This window comes from Oryctolagus cuniculus, chromosome X (genome assembly GCF_051225735.1).
Source record: "Oryctolagus cuniculus isolate XC-2025 breed Fujian yellow rabbit chromosome X, ASM5122573v1, whole genome shotgun sequence".
NCBI lineage: Eukaryota > Metazoa > Chordata > Mammalia > Lagomorpha > Leporidae > Oryctolagus > Oryctolagus cuniculus.
The window spans coordinates 3,875,955-3,901,653 of NC_142888.1; the positions used below are offsets into that span (position 1 = coordinate 3,875,955).

General features: G+C 42.0%; 1 long non-coding RNA gene across 11 annotated transcripts in view; it reads left to right on the forward strand.

Annotated features, from left to right (window-relative positions):
* LOC103351774 (uncharacterized) overlaps positions 1-24,704 on the forward strand; it is a 37,753-nt gene extending 13,049 nt beyond the window's left edge. For 2 of the 11 annotated variants that reach the window (XR_016228548.1, XR_016228545.1), the window contains 4 exons: positions 435-581; positions 6,985-8,401; positions 10,297-10,454; positions 24,330-24,704. This is a non-coding gene — a long non-coding RNA (uncharacterized LOC103351774). Of the gene's footprint in view, positions 1-434; positions 582-6,984; positions 8,677-10,296; positions 10,455-10,988; positions 11,505-24,329 lie in introns of those variants that run through there. The other 9 variants (XR_007911999.2, XR_016228546.1, XR_007912001.2 and 6 more) reach the window with 6 other exon arrangements.
* Positions 24,705-25,699: the final 995 nt, after the last annotated feature.

Sequence of the window (25,699 nt, forward strand, 5' to 3'; positions counted from 1 at the left end):
CAGGATGTCAGAAAATGTTGCAAACTAGCCTTTGCAGGGATGGTATTGTGGAATTCATTTGCAATTTTTCTCTAGGACTAAAACAAGAAAATTGGAAATGGGAGATTGGGAAAGGGGACATTATGGCCTGTTTCCAAAGCAAGAAAAGTTAAATAGCCTTAAGGTCCCATACCAAACTATACTGAGGAGAGAAAGGTACATTTCTTACCAATCACATAATCTGAAGCCTTAGCAATTCAGAGAAATCCATGCAATTTCCATTGTGCCCAGGCCAGACATCAATAATCAATTACAGCCTTCTTTGCCATTGAGTGAAGATATTGCCTCATAATCAAGTGCTGTGGGCAGCCAATAGCAATTGACGTGAGTTGGCACTAGAGGAGAAATATTTTTGCCATTTCAGTTAATCCACCTCTTTCAATAAATGGTTCTAGAAAGATGGAGTGAGCCTCCAGAGGTCTCAGAGCTGGCTATTGGAAGAGCCAGAGCTAAGAAGACACCACTATTGGTGCTCAATAGTGCTCTCCACATAACCACCAACATGCACCCAGTGCCTGTCTTGAGCATCCTTACATCCCCAGGTAAGAGTAACTTGTAAGGGCTCAATAATGACTTTTTAAAAGAGATTGATTGATTGATTTAAAAGGCAGGGTTACAGAGGAAGACAGAAGGAGGGAGGGAGGGGGAGAGAGAGAGAGGGAGAGAGAGAGAGACAGTCTTCCATCTGCTGGTTCACTCCCCAAATGGCCTCAATGGCCAGAGCTGGGCCAACCTGAAGCCAGGAACCAGGAGCTTCTTCTGGGTCTCCTTTGTGGGTACAGAGGACCAAGGACTTGAGCCATTTTCTACTGCCTTCCCAGGCCATAGCAGAGAGCTGGATCAGAAGTGAAGCAGCTGGGTCTCGAACTGGCACTCATATGGAATGCTGGCATTGCAGGCGGCAGCCTTACCCACTACACCACAGTGCCAGTCCCTCAATAATGATTTTTTGAAGTGAATAGGTGAGGGAGGGGCTGGCACTGTGATATAGTGGGTTGAGCTGCCACCTGTGATGCTGGCATCCCATATGAGCAACAGCTCAAGGCCCAGTTGCTCCACTTCCAATCCAGCTCCCTGCTAATGTGCCTGGGAAAGCAGCAAAGATGGCCCAAGTCCTTGGGCCCTTGCACCCACATGGGAGACCTTGATGGTGCTCCAGGATCCTGGCTTCAGCCTGATCTAGCACCAGTTATTGTGATCATTTGGAGAGGGAACCAGTGAATGGAAGATCTCTGTCCCTCTCTCTCTGTCACTCTGCCTTTCAAATAAATAAATAAATCTTTGGGCAAATAAATTTGAGAGATATACATTGCTAAACCATTATCATTACTAGGGAAAAAATTTCCTTCTTTGAGAAGGTATAATTATTCAAGGACCAAATGCAGTTTTAGCTCCTGTTTGCCAAAGCCTTTATTTGAAAATAGGGTCTATCTAGCCGGCGCCGTGGCTCAATAGGCTAATCCTCCACCTTGCGGCGCCGGCACACGGGGTTCTAGTCCCGGTTGGGGCGCCGGATTCTGTCCCGGTTGCCCCTCTTCCAGGCCAGCTCTCTGCTATGGCCAGGGAGTGCAGTGGAGGATGGCCCAGGTGCTTGGGCCCTGCACCCCATGGGAGACCAGGAAAAGCACCTGGATCCTGGCTCCTGCCATCGGATCAGCGTGGTGCGCCGGCTGCAGCGGCGGCCATTGGAGGGTGAACCAACGGCAAAGGAAGACCTTTCTCTCTCTGTCTCTCTCTCTCACTGTCCACTCTGCCTGTCAAAAAAAAAAAAAAAAAGAAAAAAAAAAGAAAATAGGGTCTATCACAAGTATCAATAACAGCAATAAGAGGAAAGTAGTTAGAGGATAAATTGTTTTTACAGACCTTAAAACACTTCCACAACAAGACTTGTTAGTCTACAATCAATATGCAATTGCAAATCACTTTTCAGCAAACAGATCACTGAAAAACTAAGCCTATTGCATTTCAAATAAAATCATATGGAAAAATTGCATACCTTAGACTTGTCAATAATTGAAATGGGGTTTCTGCTTATTACTGTGTTACTATTCTTGTATATTTCCTTTAAGGAAGTAAAACACTAAATGTTCTTGCCACTTGTCTATAGACTATCAAAGTTCTTTGATATTAAATGCTATCCCTCTTTTTCCCAGCTTCGAGACTGATAATGATGGACAATATAAAGTTCAATTGTCCTACATGCTTAATCTAAGTATATCCCAATGGTTCAACCAGGGACAATTTTCACCCGCATGGGACATTCGGCAGTGTCTGTAGATATTTCCCTTGTCATAACTGGGAGTAGGACGCCACTGGCATCGATGAGTAGAGGTCAGTGATGTTGCTCAACATTCTGTAGTGCCTAGGACAGCCCCATGAGCAAGAATTATCAGCCCCCAAAGTCAACAGCACCAAGACTGAGAAACCCTGGTATATCCCCTCCACCCACAATGGTTCATAGCAATTCAGCCTTATTTGAATTTAGAATACATCTCTCTGGGCAAATAGGACATTTAACTGCAGTTTCCAAAATGTGACCTTCTGTTTTTATTAAGATACCCAGCTTCCTTACACAGAGGGAAAGGTACCTACTGTTGCTCCTTTTGTTCGCTTCCTCCCAGAGCCACATTAAGGATCAGCCCAGGTAGCTTAATTCTAGGTTTTTCTAGAGCCCAGAGAAGGGTTTCAGGAGTTCTCTGGGTACTAAAGTACTTCACATTGGCCTAATGAAGGCAGGCAGGGGAGGAGACTGCCTGCTATTGCACACAGGAGCATGACTTCCCTTTGAGGTTGAATGACCCAGTTGGACGGTGGGAAGAGTGGAATTTTGTTTGTTTTGCTTTTCTCCTTCTAGTTTTAGTTTTGCTACTAACTTACTTTGTGGTCATGAATATGATGAGCTCATTGCTGACATTTTCTGTTTCTCGACTCTTCTATCAGGACGTGGCACTCATGCTGCTCTATTAGATGATAAAAAGGGGATTGCAAAAGCCAAGATGTCTACGGTATTACTCAGTAGAGCAGCAGTTTTAACTCTCTGGGGATAGGGACCACATCTTGCTTACCCTCTAGCTTCAGCTGGTTCTGAATACATAAGTGTTAACTGTCCTTTGGAAAGTATGTGGCAATATCTAAGAAGGTGGAACAGTGAGCTAGCCACCCAATTCCAAGGTATATACTCAAGAAAAATCAGTGCATATATCTTGCAAAGGACTACTACAAAAAGATTTAGAGCAGTTTTATTATTAATAGCCCAAATCTACAAAGAACCTACATCCATTGACAAGAGAATGGAACAATAAAAATGATTCAATTATTTCACATCAAACTCTCAGCAGAGTGCCAGGTAGTAGAGGCTGCTCAGTTATAATGATTATAATAACTACTGATCATTCAGCATGCGCCAGGAACTTACAGGAGCTTTACATATATTGAGTCATTTAATCCTCAGGACAATAAAATCCTAAGGGGGAGGTTTCCTTTTCTAGTCCCATTGTACAGGAGAGAACAGAGAGGTAGAGAGAAGTTACTTAAATCTTTGTTGAACTGAACTGAAACAAAGATACATTCTGATGTATTATTGTTTGATGCTGTGCTTTGGATAAGGTTTCAATGTGCCCCCCTAAGGGTCAGGTGCCAGAAGCTTGGTTACAAACATTCAGCCCGTTGCTACCATGTAGAAAGTAATATTGGAGAAATTCAAAAGAAGGATCTGCCTCCTACTTTGTGCGGATGCATCTTTTCCCACCTGTTTTGTATACTTTCTTCTAGACCTTTCCATCTTATTTCTTGTGGCCAATATTACTTTTCAAAACCCAAAGCCCATGCAGATGCTGCTCCTGTGATTGGTGGCTGCCACGTGAAATGCTCCAGACCATGGATGCCTGGGGAGGCATTTTGTCTGTGAAGGACCTTGCCTGCCCAGCTCCAGAGCCACCTCATGATTCCTGCACATGGCCAGTCAATGGAAACCTGAGGGTGAAGGTTTAAGTCAAGGCAAAGAGAGCACGCGGACCTCAGCTTTCTTGCCTGCCTGTCAAATAATGAGCCCCTCCACAGGACCAGAGCTGCGGGAGGAGGTAGAAAGGGCTTTTCCTCCCACCAGGCAGTTTTGGGATCTCCACAGTCAATACGGCATCCATGCTTGACAGTGGGTCCCTGGAAATCTCGTTCAGGCTGTCCTGTGCTTTGTGGTGACCCAAATGTTTAACTGGGTTGGTGTGCTGGGTTCTGGTGTTGAGGAAATGGCTGCTTAGAAGGGAGGGCGTCACTGGAGCAAGAAGCAACTGAGATTGTATCTCCATTGTTCCCATCCAATGCTCTGCACAGTATTTTGGACTCACAAAAATGTCTCCATTGGGAAAGGAAATAAATACAGGTAATGCAAGGACACTCATTTGCCTGGCATATAGAAAAAAACTGCCAGTGGTAATGGCAAAATAGGGTGTGTGAGAAAGGGAGACAGACTCAGATAGATGTTGTCACCTGGGGAGCCAGGAGTTCTGTCCGAGGTGATGGATAGGATGAGCCCCGTTTTCGGGAAGGCTGTTCTGGACACTAGTTTAGAGATGGTAGCATCAGTACTTTTAACTGGATTTAAATGGCTGTGTTTTGGGGGGCTTAACAAAAATAAATGGATCAAACAAAATTTTTTTAAAGAATCTATCTGAGGGCAGAAATTAATGACTTGATCTTGGAATTCTGGGGACGTGGAGTAGAAATAAACTTTAATTTACAGAAAGCCTCTAGGACTTTTTACTGTTAAAGTATTATGAGTATGGATTCATTTTTTATTAATTGACTTTTAACATTATACAAGTAATCAAGGGTTGCTGAAAACCTACAAAATTGAGAAGTAAAAAGAATAAATTAAAATAACAAAGAACCCAGATCTTTCATTAGAACAATTAGTTCTATTAGTGATTTGTAACTTGAAAATCTTCTCATGTTAATAAATACGTTTATATGTTATTATTTAATATAGCTGCCCAGTATGCCCTTGTGTAACGCCCTAGAATTTAATCTCCTTTTGTGGTCATGTTGACAAAATTGGATGGCTCTAGTTTTTGATTGTCATGAATAAAGTTGTGGTGAAATCCTTGTTCATATTCATGCATGTGCCCTTGGAATAAATGGCTAGAATGGGTATTGACCATTCAAGGAGTAATTTCAAGGCTGTTGGTATGTATTACCAAATTGCCTCCAGAAAGGTGTGTGAGAGAGCCTATTCTATGCCCCCCACCCCCCCACACACACAGAGGTTTGTCCAAGCAACATTTTAACAGCCTATGATTAACTTCTTTTCTATCACTTTTCATCTCATCCTGCAACATCTACACCCACTGCCCTGGTACTCTCAGAGAGCCAGGAGAGAGGGTAGAACCCATTAGGAGACCTGGTTTTTGGCAAACTCTCAAGGAATTTCAGTTTCACTATGGAATGAGACGACACAAAGAGCTGCCCATTCATTCTGTGCAAGAGGATATTTACATTACGCTTTATAACAGTCATAAATGAAAATGACATTAATCTGCCAAGTTGTTGTTTTTAAAAGAGAAAAGGGGAGGAGGTGGTTGACCTACCGGGGAAAGCCCTGTGTCTTCCAGAGCTTTGCTGTGCATATGATTTTAAATAGCAGGGCAAAGGTGATGAAGCTGGTTCAACATCTCTGTCTCCATGGCAACAGCATCCTGCTCTGAGCCTCTGACACAGCAGCAGGGACCAAAATATACTCCTCGCGCACAATTGCACTGCAAGTTAGGAGTTTCTTTTTATTCCTTGTAAATGCACAATTTAAAAATATGAGCAATGGTAGAGAAAGAGCAAATCATGCACAGCTAGAGGAGAGTCTCTAAAATGACTAAGCGAAGAAAATGAACATCCAAAGGGTTTGATGAAGTCTGCAGCTTACACTTACCATGTAGAAAGAGATTGAAAATCTTTCTCATATGAGTAGAAAAAAAATCTATGCATACATATAAGTATATGCATTAACATTTTAAAATGTCCTTTTCCTAAATTTTTAATACAGGTCAATCTTGCTTTCAGCAAATCCACTTAGCTCAGGTTATGATTTAATCAATTAAAGCAGCCATCCAATTTACATAGCTGGAAGCGCTTCATATGCTCAACCCAACCAAACTTCAAAGACACTGCATTAGCCCTGAGTTGTGAAGGGTATAAGTAGCCCCCTTCAAAGGCAGTTGAAGCCCACAAGTGGTCACTAATGCATCCTTGAATCCTGTTGAGGTCTAGCCTTCTATTTATTTTTAAGGGATTTTGAAAATAAAGCAATGCAAAAATGTGCCAATCAACTGCAGGATTCTTGCTGAGCTTATATCTCTGCTACTAGTAAGTAATGTTCAAGAGACCTGAAGTGATGGCAGAACGATTAAAAGTCACTTAACTTACTTTGCAGAGAAGGTGCCTTAATAAATATCAAGAGAATAAATGAATCATTGTGGAAATATAAAATAGGCCTGTGATAGGTCCCCTGTGTGTGTAATGCCATTGAGTATGCCAAGACCATCCAAGTTCAGTGGGTCTCAACCAGGGTTGATTTTTGCCTCCAGGGGACATTTGGCAATGTCTGGGGCATTTTTCTTTGTTCAGACTAGGGAGTAGGGATCTTACTGGCATCTGGCAGGTGGAGGCCAGGGATGCTACTAAACACCCTACAACACACAGGACAGCTGCCCACAGCAAAGAACGATCTGGTCTCAAACATCAATAACACTGAGGATGAAAAAACCTGCTCTAGTCTGATTATTCATGTGGCTACTTTTGGTTTCAAAGGTTCCATGGGGAGATTAAATCATTTTAATTTCTATATTCGGTATAGTAGCAAAATTCTCCTTGAATTGAGCACTATCATTTTCTTCATTGTTTTTATTGCCATATGATTTTCCATTTGCTTTAAACACAATATGTCCCATTTTATTTTAGGTAAATATTTCTCAAAGGAAAAATGATCAATAGAAAATGAGAGGTGGAGCATTAAGAATAAAAGGACAGCATGCATCCCTTCCAAGAGAACACCTACATAGTTGCTGGCACTGAGGAAAGTCCCAGAAATGCTAGTTGTTGTTATTTTTTCTTTTACTGTTTAGCATGAACAAACCATATGCACAAAATAATGCATTGTGTGTTGACTGCTGGAACAATAATAATGAAAAATGGGATACTCACTGTCCAACACTTCTGAAACTACTTTATCCTAGTTTTTTTACTAAGTCCCTTGATAACGATACATATATTATTGGGCTTCCCTTGTTTCTGAACTTTATATAAATAAAGTCATACTATTTTATGTTTATGTAAACTTCTTTTTCACTCAGTATTGTTTATATGTGCATGTGTACAGTTGTATTTTATTCACTTTAACTGCTGTATAGTATTCTATTATATGCTTATATCACAATTTCTTTATCCATTGCACTGGTGCTGGACATTTGGCTTTTTGGTGCTTGCCTCTTACAGATAAGGCTGTTCTACACATGGTCTTACGTTACTCTTGGGCCATGTGCACAAGAGTTTTTGCAAAATGTCTGCTTAGAAGTACAATTAACAGGCTGGAGGTTTCTGCATGTTAACTTCACTAGGCAATGCCATATTCTTTTCCAAAGTTTTATTATATCAACTTATTATATGCATACTTCTTAAAAGTGTATGAGGATTAATATTGCTCCAACATATAGAAGCAATCAACAACTGGCATAATCACTTTCTAGTTTTGCCATTTATGTGGGCATAAATGGTGTCTTCTTGTGATAGCAATAATTAATGAAGTTGAGAAGCTTTTCCATTGTTTATAGGTCTTTTGAATTGCTCTTGCTGTGAAATATTTACTACTGTCTTTTGTGGAATTTTCTATGGGATAGGTATAGATTGTTGTAGGTAGACTTCTAATATGGCCTCCACTGATCCCCACTTCACAATATGTATGCTGCTGTGTGATTCCTCTCCTTAAGTATAGGCTGTTTTTAATAACCAATAAGATACAGAAAAAGTGATGGGATACCGCCTAAGATTAGGTCATTCAACAGTGCGGCTTGTGTCTTGCTAGCATGCTCTCTCTTGCTGGCAATCATTCCTGCTCTCTTCCTTTCTTGCTCTGATGACGCCAGCTGCGCCGTGTTGTGAGCTGCTCTAAGGAGGGGCACATGTGGCAAAGAACAGATGGAGGCCTCCAGCCCACAGCTACTAAGATGCTGGGGCCTTAGTTCAACAGCCCGTGAAGAACTGAATCCTGCCAACAACCACATGAGTGTGCGCTTGGAAGCGGAACCTGACCAGTCACCTAGGAGACCCTGAAGTAGAGCACCCAGCTAAGCCACATCCAGATTCCTGAAGCATGGAAACTGTGAGATCACAACTGTGTGTTGTTTTAAGCCATTAAGCTTTGGGCAATTTGCTACACAGCAATAGATAATGCACATACACACAGGCATGTGTGCATGCAAAATTGCTAACACATCATATATATGAGAGGGTCTTCAGAAAGTTCATGGAGATGCCTATTAGGGAAGCACTGTGCATGGATTTCAAAAACATTTTACATCAAAATAAATATATATGTATACATATGTGTGTATATATACAATTATTTGTGATATATAAAATTATTTGTGAGCTGTCTGTGTTGCAAATATCTTTTTCCAAATTCTATTTTTTTCATTCTCATAATGGAGACCTTTTATCTAAAGAAGTTTCTATGTTTAATGTAACAAAATGTGTCGATCTTCTTTATAAAGTTTGAACTTTGTGTCTCATTCAAGAAATCATTCTTAAATGATTCTTAAATGACCCCAAAGTGGTCATATCAATATTTTCTTCTAAAGGTTTTCAAATTTTATCTTTCATATTTAAATTTTTAATCCATCTAGAATGGATTTTTACATATAATAAGTCAGGGGTTCATTTGTATGGTATATGGTGAGACACGGATTCATTTTCGTTCTTTATCCTTGGGAGAAACAATTATTCCAATACCTTGTATTGAAAAGTTCATTTTTTCCTTTGCAATTTGCAATTTTAACTGTCATACATCAGGTTTTCACATGTGCAAGAGTCTGTGTCTGGGGTCTCTTCTGTTTTGTTGTTTAGCCCTTGTCCAAGAGCACACTGTTTCAACTATCATTGCATAATAAGTCATGACTTTTAGAAGAACAAATTCTTCCCGCCTGATTTCTTTTTTATTTTTAAAGTATATTATTTATTTATTTGAGAGGCAGAGTTACAGACAGTGAGAGGGAGAGACAGAGAGAGAGGTCTTTCATCCACTGGTTCATTTCCCAGATGACCACAATGGCTGGAGCTGGGCCAGTCTGAAGCCATGAGTCAGGAGCATCTTCGAGATGTCCCACACAGGTGCAGGGGCCCAAGTGTTTGGGCCATCTTCCACTGGTAACCTAGGTCATAGCAGAGTGCTGGATCGGAGGAGGAGCAGCCGGAAGTAGTAGTTCTACTCATTCGGGATGCTGGCGCCACAGGCAGAGGATTAACCTACTGCACCACAGCACCCACCCCTCCACCTGATTTCTTTAGGAGCATCTTAGCTATCCTTATGCATTATGCAGTTGTGCCCAAGAAAAAAATTGATAAATTTTTGGCTAACTCTCCAGGAATGCATTTGAGGCATTAAATGAAACAAAACTGTAATTATGTTATAATCATTTTCTGATAATAATTTATATATTTCTATCCCCAGAGCTAATGTAGCCATTTTCATATAAAAATGTATAATTAATATTAGACATTATTTCTTCACATCTGTCTAATTATTTGAACTTTCTGTTTGCTGATGTCATATTTACTTTGGTCCAACCAAATCCCCCAACAATGTGAGAAGTTATGATTACTTGATACTCTAGACAGCATTTCCAGAAGAAATTTTTTCTTATTATATTATTTTTTCAAGTTTCCTCAGCTATAACATTTCTGAAGTTTCCTCATGGACAACTATGTTTTATTATGAGGACACTGGCTTTTATTGATGAATATAAGAAACTGTATCAGGAAAATCATTCTTCATATGTCACAGCAATAGAATGACAAGGTTTAAACTACCCAGCTAATTTCCCTCCTTAATATATGCAGAAAAATTTCAGGAATATATATACTGTGTACATATGTACTCTCATACTTTTTCATTACTTAGTGATGACTTTGATTAATTGATATTTTGATGAATATACATATGAAAATAAATTCATCATCAAGGAATCCTCCCTAGAAATGTTCATTTCTTTATTTTAGAATGAATTCAAGATGAGAAGATGTATCTGCTGGAAGCCATATCCTTTCCAGGAAAGGCTGAGGCATTCTCAGCTTGAGAGTGTGTTTTCCAAGAGGCTGGTTGGAGGAGACTCGGTTAGAGTTGGAAATTTTTACCTAGAGGCACTAGAGACATCAAGGTAAGAAAACGTTGGAAACCACAGGGAACTCTGAGGTCCGAGAAGCAGGGAAGAAAGAGTAGAGGGTCACCGAAACCAGAGGGGCCCGATTTGCATCCCAGAGCTGGAGAACAAGGCTGCAGATCCACGGCTGGGGAAATAGGGGCCCTCTGGTGTCGGCAAGATAGAACAGGAGCACGCAGTAAACCCTAAGCCCAGCTTTTTTATATTGCTGTTAGCAAAGTACGGGTCTTTCAGGCTGAATACTCCAGGGAGCTCAGAAGTAGCCATGGAAGCTGGAATGCAGAACACAAGGAGGGGCTCAGCCATGCCTGATGTTGGGATGGGGATCCAGGCTCGCCCACCTTCCAGTGTTTCCCTCCTCTATGGTCCTGCCCTGTGGTTTACAGCCCCGGCTTACTGATCTTGTTAGATAAGTTCTCTGAGTTTGCAGCCCTGATCATTCACCAGCACTGTTCACTCCTCAGTGGAATGGGCTGAAGTGCTCTGGATTCTTCCTCCTGCCCATATAAGACTCTCTTATCTCCTCTTCAGGAACCTCCCACTCCCCGTGACAGGTACAGGAAGCAAAAGTACTACAAGTTGAGCATCTCTAATCTGAAAATCCAAAATCCAAAACTTTCTGAGCACTGACATGATGCCACGGGTGAAAAATTCTTCAACTGAATGCATGTGACAAGTCACAATCAAAACACAATGTGCTAAAAATGTTGTATAAAGTTACATGTCAGGTAATGGTCACAGGTTTTGGGGATCAGGACATGGATATATTTGGGGGCCATGATTCAGCCAACCACAGACCTCAAATTGAAATTTAGCAATCCTTCATATTATAAACAAAAATCCATAATAGTATTGGCACTACCTGGAACTTGATCACCAATAGAAATCAGATATTTTTTAGGTTGCATGACAGCTTTTGCAGATATCTTGAATTTATAGAAGGTACCATACCCACCACCAGATCTTATTAGTTAACACATTACTAAAAACATACAGCTAGTGCTATTTCATAGATGTGGTTTTATTAAAAAAAACTTTTGATCAGTACAAGTTGTCTTCTTTATAGTCATATATTTTATTATGCATTCAAAACTTAAATCTGAGATTCTTTACCTTTGTCAAACTGGCATAAAACACCTGTCCTAAAGATTGTCATCATCTGGGACCAATGTTGTGGCATAATGAGTTGGACCACTGCCTGCAACACTGGCATCTCATGTAGACATGGGTTTGAGTCCCAGATGCTCCATTTCCAATCCAGCTCTCTGCTAATGTGCCTGGAAAGCAGTGGAAGATGGCCTAAGTGCTCGGGCTTCCGCACCCATGTGGGAGACCCAGATGAAGCTCCTGGCTCCTGGCTTCCAATCTGCCCAGCTCCAGCCATTACAGCCATTTGGGGAGTGAACCAGAAGATGGAAGATTCTTTCTCTCCCCACCCCTTCTCCCTCTCTCTTTCTTTCTCTCTCTTTCTCTCTCTCTCTTTCTCTCTCTTTCCTTCCTTCTGTAGCTCTTCTTTTCAAATAAATAAAATAAATCTTAAAAAAAATTGTCATCACCCATACAATTGAACTTTGGTAGAGCCTTGTCTGGATTAGCCTAAAGGAAGCAGAAAGAGGGCCTGGAAGAGGCAAAATCAAGAGCTTTAGGCGCAGGCGCAGAAGGGCCATGTAGCATTTCTATACAGATTCTATTATGTATCACAATCCCCCATAGGGCTTGTTAAAACAGACTGGGGGTCCCACTCCTACAGTTTCTGACTCACTAGGCATGAGGTAGGGCCTGAAAGCTTGCATTTCTTTTTTTTAATACATACATTTATTTGAAAGAGTTACAGAGAGGAAGAGACAGAGAGAGGGATCTTCCAAGTGAGTCTAGGAAGACTCCCAAGTTTCAACACACTTCATGGGACAGTTAGGCCAGGGCACAGGGCACTGTGGTGAAGGCTAAATAGCTGGCCACCAAAATCCATCTTCCCTTTCTTCTGTCACAATAGATTGCCAGACACATTGAGTGCCCCCTCCCAATTCTTACATTTGAGCCCTCCATACAGCTACTATATTTGAACATGACTGCCTGGCTAGATATATTTCCTAGCATTGCTTATGGTTGTTTGTGACTCTGAGACTCTGCTCTAGACCAATGGCTCTCAAAGCATCAGCCTCATCTCAAAGCTTATTAGAAACGCAAACTTTCAGGGCCATTGCCGTGGTGTGGCAGGTAAAGCCGCCACCTGCAGTGCTGGCATCCCATATGGGTGCCAGTTTGGGTTCTGGCTGCTCTACTTCCCATCCAGCTCCCTGCTAATGAGCTAGTGCAAGTCAAGGGAATTGTGTGTTCGGTCCTGTTCTGCCAATTCTGAGTGCTTAGGTGTAGCTGGGTCATCTCCCTTGGGACTCACTGGACACACTCTTATTCTCCAAGCTGTGGTCCCAGGAACGGTGTAGAAATACAGCTCTTGAAGCAACATTCAGGTATCCTCATTGGGTACAGCACAAGAGGGACGTCAGAACGTCCATATGGCGATCGTGAACATAGGAAAGCTCGGTGATGAGCCGGTATAAGGAATAGTAAACATGAATGGCTGCAAGCTACTAATAAGACACTATGACATAAGCGAGTTGATTAAGTCATGGTGGGGAGGAGGCTACCACCCCCAAGAAAGGCTCTGACCAGGAGCTATTCTTCACATTAAGCATCGGGTGACTTTTGAGAGCTGCCACGATGTACTCAGAGTTTCTCTTAAATAGGCCAGGCCCCACTCTGCTTCTTCCAGACTCTCTGACTTGAGTGTTTGAGCGGCTTTTCAGAGTAAGCAGAATTGCAGGAACACCAACCTGGCAAGGATTCCTGGGGGAAGTCAAAGTGAAAAATCTCGTTAGGCTTTGCATTGCCATCTGCAAAATGGAGACTGTACTGTCAGTCCTGCACGAGGGGTGGTGTGGCTTATCAGAAAAGAACATGGGCTCTGAGGTCGAACTTCCTGAATTCAAACTGCAGGAACAACAGAGGAATGGCCATCTCCCTGAGACTCACCTTCTTCATCTTGAAAATGGGGAGAATTTCACTAGCTTTACAGCTTGTGGATGCAGGCTTCAACTACACTGGTGAAAACGTCTAGCACAGTGGCCACCAAGCCATTGTAGACGCTCAGCTAATTGTCATCAGTGCCTTTGCCTTGCTTGGGGAGAGGCTGGGTATGCCATCACTGTAACTGGAAGCAGAGGAATCACGCAAGGTATATTTAGGGTGGCTATGGATTAGCTACAACAATAATAGCCTGAATGTGAGTATTAAGCCCCAAATAATGGGGGAAAGAGAAGACTTGGGCTAAATTTTAAAAAGACATGCTTATGCGGGAGGAAATAGACTTTTTTTTACCTCCTTGCGCAAGTTATTTTCCTCAAGGATTTAGACAAGGAGGGGGAAGCTGGGGTTTTTATAATAAAGGCTGGAGCGCTCCATGTTCCTTTTCTTAAACCAAATCTAATAGCTGAGCTTTGTCTGAGAAACTATGTGAACGATAATTGTGATTTTAAGACTCACTATACCAAGAGTCCTCAAAACCACTAATGGAGAGAAATCTGGGTCTTTTCGTCCATCCTGCTATTTCCTTTCAGGTCATTAAAGTGCCTTATAGGAACGGCAAACACTTGTTTTGATTTGGGTTGCAATGGCCCTGGACCAAAGGCTAGAAAGCACTCCTCTGTATGCAGCCTGGCTAGAAAGAGTCATACGAGAAAGGAATTTTTCCCCCAACAAGCTCTTTAAGCTGCCTATGCTGGGCCTGATTAATTCAGGAGAGCAGAGTCCAGGAAAATGCTTTTCATTCCAGTTAAGCTCTTTCTGGCTCTGGCTCTTTTTCCTTCCTCAATTCAAGGAGTCTGAAGACGCATTTTTCTAAAGCATCCTAGTCTCTTAGAGAGAGGAGTGTTCAGTCCCACAAAAGGAATGCAGAAATGCTTCCTTCTAACTGGCTTTGAACTCAAGGGATTTCTTTCTTTCAGCGTCCTCGGAAGGTGAAGACAATTCTGATTTCTGTAACATTGGTGAGAAATCAGGGCAGCCAGCCGTTAGTGCTGGGAACCTGGAATAATGACAGCACGAACAACAGAAAAACAAGGAACAGGTCTGAGGCAATGCGATTGTGTCTGTGTGTTTCTCCTAGACTAATCTCTCCCTTGGTCACCCAGTTGGAGTAATAACTGTATGTCCTTGGTGCTGAGCAAAGCACGCTGATTTCATCTGTTCTGCTCTCTTGTTCCTCCACTGGGGAGAGCGAGACAGGAAAATGATGGTGGGGATACTACATTTTTGTTATTTATTGGCAGGACTTTCTTGCCCTTTGCTAAAAGCTCTCATTGGGAGAAGCCGGCAGCAAGGAGGAAAGTATTTCTTTAGCATAGTTGTCATTTTTCAGTGAATGGAATGTAGTTAAAAAGGCCATAAATGCTGCTTCTATCTATTCACAGAGTGGTATCATCACAAGTGCCAATATTTCATACTGAGGTTAAAATCAATTAATTCTTTGAAATGTCCTGTTTTCTAAGTGGTTACAATAGGGCTACCTTTCAGGGTTATATTAATTGTAGGATCTGCATTCTGTAGGGGCTCATTTAAAAATTAGCATACTGAGGCTCAAAGGTGGTGACACGAGCTTCCCAAATTATTGAAACCTGGTTTCATATCTGGCTGTAAAAATACAAATCGGCCTTTTTTTTTTTTTCCCCACTGTGCCGGCTCAGGGAGCAGCTGTTTATGATATAAAAAATATCACAGCTGGCTGGTTTACAGCATCTACTATAAATACAGGGGTATTTTATTCATCTGAAGAAAACCATGAATTGGATCAAGACAAGTTAGAAGGAAAGGCAGGAGTTTAGATTTTAGTGAGTGTCACAAAACATGGGCCAGGTGGAGGATTTGAGCCCAGGGCTGCTTTTCTGGTGGAAATCCCTCTCCCTCCCCACCCCTCACCCCCATTTGTGGGACTCCCCTGAGCCATCACCTGCCCTTAAGAATTCATCTTCTCCAATAGACGCTGGAGCCTGGGCGGGGAGGAAAGGAGCTGTGGTTGAGTACACAAGAATTGGCATCATAGAAATTCCAGGTGATCCAATTATTAAAAGCCACCAGAGATATTTTCTAGTATATATGCCTGCCACATCAGGGAGCCCCAAACAATAGCATCCAATTCCAGCATCAGAAAGGCCACTGTCTCATAAGATGAGCCATTTCCTTTCAAGGCACTAGACTGCTTCCATGTTAAAAGAAAGCTTGATTCCCTATAACTTCATTGCACTGGCTTCCTTCTGATTTTTCCAACTCCACATATTTAATGGTTTATGTGCATTAAAACAAATGACATTTGGCCCGAGGAAGCCTCCACAAGAGTGTTTACATAAGAACCTGCAACCCAACTTCGTGTAGGAACAAACTGAAAACCTAGGCAAGGAGCTGGCCTTTGTAACAAATAGCTGAGTCTCAGTCGATCACAGCCAGCCAGCTTCAGCCCAGCACAGGTGTCAACTGCTTACATCATGTTCGAACAGACAAACACCTGGCTGTAAGCAATCCAGCTGTCTTTGGAGCTCACTTCCATTTTCTGAATGTCACATCCTTCTCTCTGGCTGTAAGTATAGCCTGCACATTTGGTGGGATAGAGTATTCTGAGCCATTCTTGGTCTGGACTGCTGCCTGTTTCTTGAACCACAAAAAAAAAGCCAAATAAGACCTGCAAGACTAGATCTGTTGTAATTTTGTCTTTTAATATTTGCTCGGATACCCTGCTCATCCAATAAAAGATTAGGGGCAGCTTGCCAAAAACAAAATTCACAAGGGCATCAAAAGAGACAAATAAAAGTTGAGAAAAATCAGGTAAAGAAGAAAAGATGAGGGTTAGAGAATCATACAACCAAGAGTCAGTCAGAATGTATTTCCTAACCATCAGAGCAAAGAGACACTGAACATAGGCTCCAGGAAGGCAAGGTACATCTCTATTTTGTTTCCCGCTCGGTTCCCCAGGACCTATACTGGTGCCTGGAACCTAGCAGGTGCTCAATCAATGTGTGTGGGAAGAATTTTGAATGAAAGAAGAAAATGCAATCAGCTACAATACGCCTAGTATCAGTAAGATCAAAAAGAATGAATTGTTCAAAAAAGGCAATTCCTGGAAATAAAAATTTGAGGAGAAAGTCCTCCGAGTCCTCAAATAGAGGACAGAACAAAATGTAGTGGATGACATACTTTTCAATTTCCTTACAAATGGTAAAAAATAAATAAATAAATAATCTCTGGTTGCTTTTTATAATGCTACTCAGTGTAGGGAGCTCATATAAGGTTGAAAAGCTGTTCCATAAAAAATGACTCCTTCCTACAAGAGGACAAATAATGAAATAAAAGTCTAAAGTGCTGTAATTCCAAGCTTCTCAGAGGCACGTGTGTGCATACCCAGGAGATTATGTCTTTGTGGGAGGTGAGGCAAAGAGAGGAGGTCATGGGATGCACAGCCACAGATGTGGCTACCGTGCTGGGGTGTTAAATTTACTGGAAGATGGAGCTGGGAGAGAGGCAGAGAAGGCAAGTGACTAGGCTCGTCCAATTTCAACCCTTACTACTCAAAGTACACACATGCCAGCAGCTTTGTCATCAACTGTCCCCCAAACCCACTGAAGTGGCACCTGCATTTTCACAAGACCCCAAGGTGCTTCATACATGCAGGTTTGGGAACCACTCATTTAGTTCATTATTTGTAAATTCAGAGATACATGAAGCCATTAGGAAGTGAACTGTAAAATTTGCATTACTTTCAAAGATAATTTGAGAAGCTCAAAGAGAAATTTCTCTCTATTGATTGGTAGATTGGGGCTATACCTGTGGATAAGTGCATAGATTGTGAGAGCTCAAACTCTTCTAGTTCTTTTTTTAAAAATTTTAAATTTTTAAAAATTTTATTTAAGGCATACACATTTCATGTATTTCCTATATACAGATTCAGGACACAGAATATTTTCCACCCTTTTTAGGGCAAAGATGCGACTACTTGACAAGCATTGTTCCTATTTGCTGAAAAAGAACATCTAACTTCTTCGAGTATTTAAAGACATCTCTGAAGTTCTCATCTTCTCTCTTTTGAGCTTTTCTGTTTTGGTTTGGTTTGGGTTTCCATTGACTGTAACACACGAACACATTTTGTGGTTGTAACCATGCTTCACAGCAGAAGGGTACTGATGGTAGTAGCATCCTGCCAAACTCCCTCTCCAGAAACAGAAAGTCCTAACCTATAGCGCTGGCCAATTATAATGGTGTAAATACTCCCACTATGACCCATGTCAAGCTACGAAAGTTTAAAAAGTAGCTCACGAAATTCCTGAATACTCCAACAAGTACCAACAGGCTCCAGGACAGCACTGCTTCCAGACCTTTTTCCGCTGTGCCTGGCTGACTCAGATCCATTGCAGTTTGTCAGCCTGTCATGGTCTAATAACCCAGACAGAGTCTGGTAGATACCAAGAACACTCTGGAATTAGCTTTTGCATTATAGTGTAATTAAGGTAGTCCAACATCACATTTGATGTGGGTAGCCATGCACACTTTTGGCTCATGGCGAACTTATAATAAATTAAAGGTCCCATGCTCTCCTCTACCACTACCCTAATGTTAATCCATATCTTTCTCATACTATTCTTGCATATCATAATTTTTAAGCAAAGGTACCTATGCATTTTTGTTGCATTTAATCTTGCTCATTCTAACCCTCCATTCTAGCTTAAGAATCTCCTGAATTCTAAACCTGCCATTGGCCATGAGATCTATTTATCTATATTCTACAGCCATGCTGAAGTTTCCTCATAATTGTCTATTACAGGGCCAGTGCAGTGTAGTGGGTAAAGCCACTTCCTGCAGCACCAGCATCCCATATGGGGGCTGGTTCGTGCCCTAGTTGATCCACTTCCAATCTAACTCCATGCTAATGGCCTGGGAAAAGCAGCAGAAGATGGCCTAAGTGTTTGGGCCCCTGCCACCCACTTGGAAGACCTGGAAGAAGCTCCTGGCTTCTGGCTCCCACCTGGACCAGCCCAGGCCAAATCTCTCTCTTTCTCTCTCTCTCTCTCTCTCTCTCTCTCTCCATCTTGCTCTCTGTAACTCTTTCAGACAAATAAATAGATCTGTTTGAAAATTTTCTATTATGGTCTTTAATAAAAGTAGACTAGGACAGAGTTAAAGAGAAGGACCCTACAACACTATTGAGGAACTCCCTCAAAGTTGACATTCAAGATCAGACATAGATTCACGAATCTATTCTATCACCCAGATCATAACATCTTTCTTTCTTATCAACAAAAATGTCATGCTAGCCCTGTTAAATAGCCTTCTGAGATCCAGATACACCATAGCTAAGGCATTCTTCTCTTTGGCCACTTTAGTGACACCAACCAAAATCAGGGAAGGGGGACTAAGTTTTGTTTTAGAGAGACTTATTAATAACCATCGTTTTCCATTTTAAGTGCTTCCAAATCAACTCCTACAATTTTCCAAGAGCCAGTGCCCAATTCAATGACTTGCTACTGTGGTGTGTTCTCTTATACTGGAAGGTTTCACTAATGCAGGAAACCAAACAAAATGGGAAGTGTGGGACCTTGGAATTAGACTAAGTTGCAGGGACATATGCTCAATTGAGGGCAACTTGAATGAGGAAGTGGGAAGAGGTTAGTTCTGACCAGTAGGTGGAACATGGTCGGTAGAGAGTATAATTCTACACAATTCTTTGGCAAGAGTGATTGGTGTCATGGAAGCCTCTCAAAAGATAACAGGGAATAGAATGGGCAGGCAGGTAGAGCCAAGGAGAAAGATCTGTACAGCGACCTAAGGAAAGAGAAGATCAGGAATCAGGGTGTTCTGTCAGCAAGTTGCAAGCTGGAATCTAAGAACAGACCCCAGTACCTAAATCAGGGGTGGACAATGCAAGGAATGCCCAATGCCAAAAGTGGGGCACAAGCACAGGGCTGGACATATCGCCAGCAGAATAGGATGATGGAATAGCAAAGCACTGAAGTAGTATATTGCTGACTGAAGTCACCTCTTGCCGCAGAACCTAGCTGAACTTTCAAGTAGACAAAAGATCATCCCTAGCCACAGAGAGAGGGAAGGCAAAAAAACAGGGAAGCAGGCAGATACTGAAACCTTTAACCCATGGGCAACGCAGTGCCATGCAATTCAAAGAGTCACACTGCTGAGTTCCAATCTTGCCTCCACCGTCTACAAGCTATAGACCGTAGGCCCATTTGGAACTTCTGGGCCTCAATTTGCATATCTGAAGAGTGACAAGTTTGAGCGCATCTCTCACAGGGTTGGTGTGAGAACTCAATGCGTCATGTAAAACTCTCAGAACAAGTGTCTGGCTCCTGTAAGTGCTGTGCCTGTGCTTGTTGCTAGTACCGTTTGCCTTTTCCAGTCAGAAAACCTGGACACATGCCAGTCCTCCAGCTTCTCTTCCTTTCTCCATCGTTCTCCTTGTACTCAATTGCAGTTCTATTATCTCATCTGCATGTTCTTTCCAGGACTCTAGATATAATTTATGCAGACTTACAGACTTTAATTCATTAAAGGCAGCTAGGGGCTTTTAAAATACTGCTTGATATCTCTTCACTTCCTTTTTTTTTTTAACTTTTTTTTTTTTTTGACAGGCAGAGTGGACAGTGAGAGAGAGAGAGACAGAGAGAAAGGTCTTCCTTTTGCCGTTGGTTCACCCTCCAATGGCTGCCACGGTCGGCGCACTGCTCCGATCCGAAGGCAGGAGCCAGGTGCTTCTCCTGGTCTCCCATGGGGTGCAGGGCCCAAGCACTTGGGCCATCCTCCACTGCACTCCCTGGCCACAGCAGAGAGCTGGCCTGGAAGAGGGGCAACCGGGACAGAATCCGGCGCCCCGACCGGGACTAGAACCCAGTGTGCCGGCGCCGCAAGGCGGAGGATTAGCCTAGGGAGCCGCAGCGTCGGCCTCACTTCCTTCTTAAGTAGGCAAAGGCCCTGTGTCAGATCCCTGCTGAAACCTTAGGTAAAAGAATCCATCTTTGCTCTTCTTGTTCCTGTTTCAAGATAGTTTGCCTTAATGAAAACTGTAGAAACAAAATAAAATTGAGATTTGGAGTAGGTAGTCAATAAGAGTTTAGGTAATAAAAAAAAAAAGGAAGAAAAATTCTTTGAGTAGTATAAAGTGGCCTTGAGAGGTAATTAAAAGATCTGCTTTCTAGTCTTGCTTTCAGCCACGGCAGTTTGGATGTGGCAAGTGGCTTAACCTCTCTGGTTGTTGGGTCCTTATGTGCCAAAGAAAGGGATTTGATGAGGCATTCTCTGTTCACCATGCTGGTTGCCAGCCACACGCGACAACTGAACACTTGAAATGTGGCTAGTCTGAACTGAGACATGTGAGTGTGTGCTACATACTGCATTTTGATGACTAAGCACCAAAAAGAATATAAAACACCTCATTTGTATTTTGCATAGATCATATGTTGAAATAAGAATATCTTGGGGAAAAAGTTATTAAAATTAGACATAGCTCTTTCTTCCCACTTTTGAAAATGTGGCTCCTGGAGAACTTTCAAGTAGTCATGTGGCTTGCATCTTACGTCCATCAGACAGCACTGCTTTATGGGCCTTCTCTGCTCCAACCACGTTTTAGTCTGTAGGATTCTGATTGTCTTGAACTGGTGGCATTTTCTGAAGTCCGAGATGACAGTGGAAGGAGATGCAGACAACAAAATTTCCAGTGGCATTCTCGAATGTACTCCCTCCTTTTCCCCAGCCTAGGCTGGTTAGAATGGCCCAGTTCCTGAAGGTGAATTACTAAGAACAATGTAGTAAAATTGCCATTGTGTTTTCCACTGCAGAGAAATGTCAGTGGTTTATTACTGTAACTCATTCTTGCCCTAACTTCCAAAAGAATGTAGCAAAGGCATTTACAGCTTAAATTCCTAGTAAGGAATTATCCAAATTACTTGAAAAATATCTTTCAGTTTATATCTTGACTTTCATTCTGGACCACCTACGTGAGGGTGAAAAATTTGAACTTTGATTTGGAGAGCTTGAAAGTATTACAATGGTCCTAAAAACAATTAGAGACAATTTATTTTTAATGACACCTATGAAACACCTTCATTCCCTTTCCAGCTAATCTTACTGAATCAAGGTCAACTTGTAACCAGCAGGAATAATTCAATTTCTCTACAAAGAAATTCCTGCCAAAACCACTGAAGATATTAGTAGAGATCAATAACATCAAACTAATTAAAGAGTAAGAACAAAAATGATAATGGGGACAATGTGTGTTTGTGTGTGTGTATGTGTGTGTGAGAGAGAGAGAGAGAGAAAAATAGTTTCTAAAGCACTAAAATTAAACACATTTCAACATATATATTAAACATTTCAACATATACTAGAAAAATATTCAAAATAAAACAAGCAGGAACAAACCTGAATTCTCAGGGGACTGATTCAATGTCTGTGATTTATAATGCCAAAGAAATAATGTGTTAAATTGAGAAATTTCTTATTCAGTGTTCACGCCTGATGTCATAAGATCTGAGACTTTGTGACTGACAATTATAGATATGAAATCAAGATGCTCTCCTTCTCTACTCAGACCACAGTGATGTAGGATTGTATTACAAAGAAGTAGCATTTCCAAAAACACACTCCAAAAATCTTTGTTAAGTAAACTAGACATCTAAAATACTGTACAATGAACCTATAAGTTTCTATTAAATCATCATCCTGACAAACCAAATGTATGCATCTAAATGTATACCAGACGTTACATACTGTTGGGGGATATTTTCCCCCTGTAGCTATGAATGATGAGTGCACAGGGAGGAATAATGCTATGGCAGCAGGTGATATATAGGTTGGGGTCATAAAACAAAAACATCAAAACAATTTCTTAGTGTCCCCAAACAGAAGGCATTTTGATTTTGCTTCTGGGTTGAGGGTGAAAGTAAAATGGAAGGGACTAGGAACAAAAAGCAAAGACTAAAGACCAACTGTTTTCAACTAGAAAACGCTGCCTTGAGCTATTCAAGGTCTTGCACATAAAATAAAATGGTGATGCTCTTTTAATTGACACAGACTTAGCTAAACTTGTCCTGCCTTCTAAAATTCCAATTCAATAAAGCCTTCCCGAGGAGCTGTGATCCTCTGAATATGAGCCACACAAAATGTCAACCAGGCCCTCCAACTCGCTGAGCTGCTCTGCACAGGGCCATTTGCTGGAGGTCAGGGCACACATATCAGATCAGCTGGTGCCCCCAGCAAAAGACATTCTAGGCCCTGTTTATCCTTTGAGAACTGTTTGCCTTGCATTATTTGCATGGGTGGCTATCTTTGTCGTAAAACCTGTTTTGTTTGCTTTCTGGAATCACTTCATCAGCAATGACAAATATTACGAAGCATTTTATGTGGGTAGAATATTGCCCTCGTTGCTGAGGCTACAAAAAGAAAGGAGACAGAGGCTCAGCATTTGACATGTATTACACGGTGGTTGGGGGGGGGATAATCCATGGAGGGCCCAAAAAATATACATCGTAACATAAGTGTGAAAGGGTAGAAGGGCAGAGGGCAAGCTAGCATCAAATGTACATGGACATGAGCAGCTGACTATCAAGAAGCCTGTTTACCTGGGTTTACAGGAACAGCTGTTTAAAAAAAAAATCCCTCCCTAACACAAAAAATAATAAATGTTCACCCTGATGTGAAGGTACCATTACACAATGGTACCCCATAAACACGCACAATTTTGTATGTTAAATCAATTTAGAAATTATTTGTAACCCTCTGTAAAAGGCCAGGAATAAGACTCTCTTACAAGTAACAAAGCATAAAGGAATAACGTTCCAAGTAAAACTCAACAGCTATGCTGTTTCTAACCCAGCCCTAAGGAAACATTGCTGGGATTCTAAGAAGGAAGAAAGCTATAAGTAAACATTTACTTTCACTAAAACTGTGTAGCACATTAGAGAAACACCATGTATTGAGAGCCTTGTAACAGAATATAACAGTCGGGGACTACTATTCTCCAAGTATTTCCCACTCTCTATTTTCCGGATATACAAATTGGACTGCACTTCTCGGCGTCCTTGTGTTTGGGTGAGCCTGGTGACTAGTTCTAGCATGTGGACAGACATATGCAGGTAAGTACAAAGTGTAAAAATCCATGATTCACATGTGAACACTCACCAGAAAGCATTCCCCATGAACGAGGCACTAAACAACCAAAGAGACAAAACCAATGGACCAGCTGATGTCAGTGAGCTTCTGTCAGAGCTCCATGGATTTGGCAAGGCAGAAAAAATGGAGTAGTCATGGTAGTGGAGAGGAAGGTAAGACAGAGGTCCAACAAGAACTGATTCCTGCCACCTATCAGTAACAGAGATTAATTACTCAGCCTCCACTATGGTACTTCCTTTGAGGAGACTGCTTGGTCACTGGTAGCAGTTGACTCCCATCCTCAAAAGCACAGTAATTCATTCACTCATAAATAAATACTTATTCCAGGAACCAGCGCCATGGCTCACTTGTTAATCCTCTGCCTGTGGTGCCAGCATCCCATATGGGCACCAGGTTCTAGTCCCGGTTGCCCCTCTTCCAGGCCAGCTCTCTGCTGTGGCCCGGGAGTGCAGTGGAGGATGGCCCAAGTGCCTGGGTCCCTGCACCCCATGGGAGACCAGGAGAAGCACCTGACTCCTGGCTTCGGATCTGTGCACTGCCGGCCTTAGCGGCCATTTGGGGGGCGAACCAACAGAAGGAAGACTTTTCTCTCTGCCTCTCTCTCTCACTATCTAACTCTATCTGTCAAATAAATATCTCATTCATCTCTTCTAGGTTTCCCCTCAGGAAGGAAGCCTCCAGCGCCCTGGACTAACTTCTCCCTGAGCCTGTATGGTGAAGATGCTGAAAAGGATGTGAGCGTCCACCATGGAAGGCAAGTCCATGACTACCCAGAACCATTTCTCCATCACATGCCCCTCCAGCCCCTTCGTCAAGGCTACAGAGACTTTATTCTGACTCGAGCTCTTCATTCTCAATGCATCAAAAACCCTGCCTTCCACGCTGCTCCATTCCCATCCCAGGAGAAATGAAGTCCTGAGGCCCTCATTGGCTTTCCCTCCATCTCCTTAACTTAGGCAGAGTAGTGTTCTTTCACCATCTACTTCAGCTCCTTTACCTTCCCTTTATAAATATTCTCTTCACCACTGACTCACAATTGTGTGTATATTTTATTCTACATTATATTATTATGGAAAATATGTATGGGCTAATGCTACCTACATAGCATTCCAAGTCAAGAAAGCAAGCTCTTTAGTAAGCATTACTATGAGATAGTCTCACATAGAATGGAAAAGCACTGACACACGTTACACACTCTCTTGATCACATATTTTTAAATTCTAAGCATACACATCCTTTCTTGCACCATGCACCAGTTTACAGTATCACAGCTGGAATCCTGCAGTACTGCAGTTTATCTTTAGGTTTCGATGCAACAGCCATTCAGAAGCACTTGCAATAATCACGTGGTCACTACCATGTGTTAGTTCATCTTGCACATGTAGCAGTGGTGTGTGGGCCTAGAGCTCAGCTTCCAAAACCCAGCCTTTCCATGACCATTTGTAACACTGGCCACTTGCACCACACAGGAGGTGTGTGTGTGTGTGTGTGTGTGTGTGTCTGTCAGGGCAGGGGATATTTATTTAGATCACTTTCTATGGCGGTGAAGCAATTTCTCACATCTGAATACTAAGGTAATCCTCCCTGGTACAGGGGCACAGGGCAACTGCCTCTAATTGCCTCCTAAGAGCTAGAGAAAAGGCACTAGCTGTTCAAATACATGCACTTCCCGTGCACATGGAAGAGGAGGGATTCTGCAGCTTCAGGGTCAGAGTTGTGGGAGACCTCAGCAGGCAGGCCCACAGCAAGAGATGATGCTGAAGTCTGGGGAGAGAGAAAAGAAAAAACTACTATAGAAAATATGGAGGGAGGTTCAAGACAGGGGGTAGTCACCAATAACTGGAAGAACACAGATTCTTTTTCGAGGAACATTCACCAAAGTTCAGTATAACTGGGCCATCAATCAAGTTTCAACAAAAGTCAAAGGATAGAAATCATCAATAGCCTGTTAACCAGTCCCAGTGATCTTAAGCTACACATCAATTACAAAAAGATTACCAGAAAATTAGCTACTGATTGAAAAT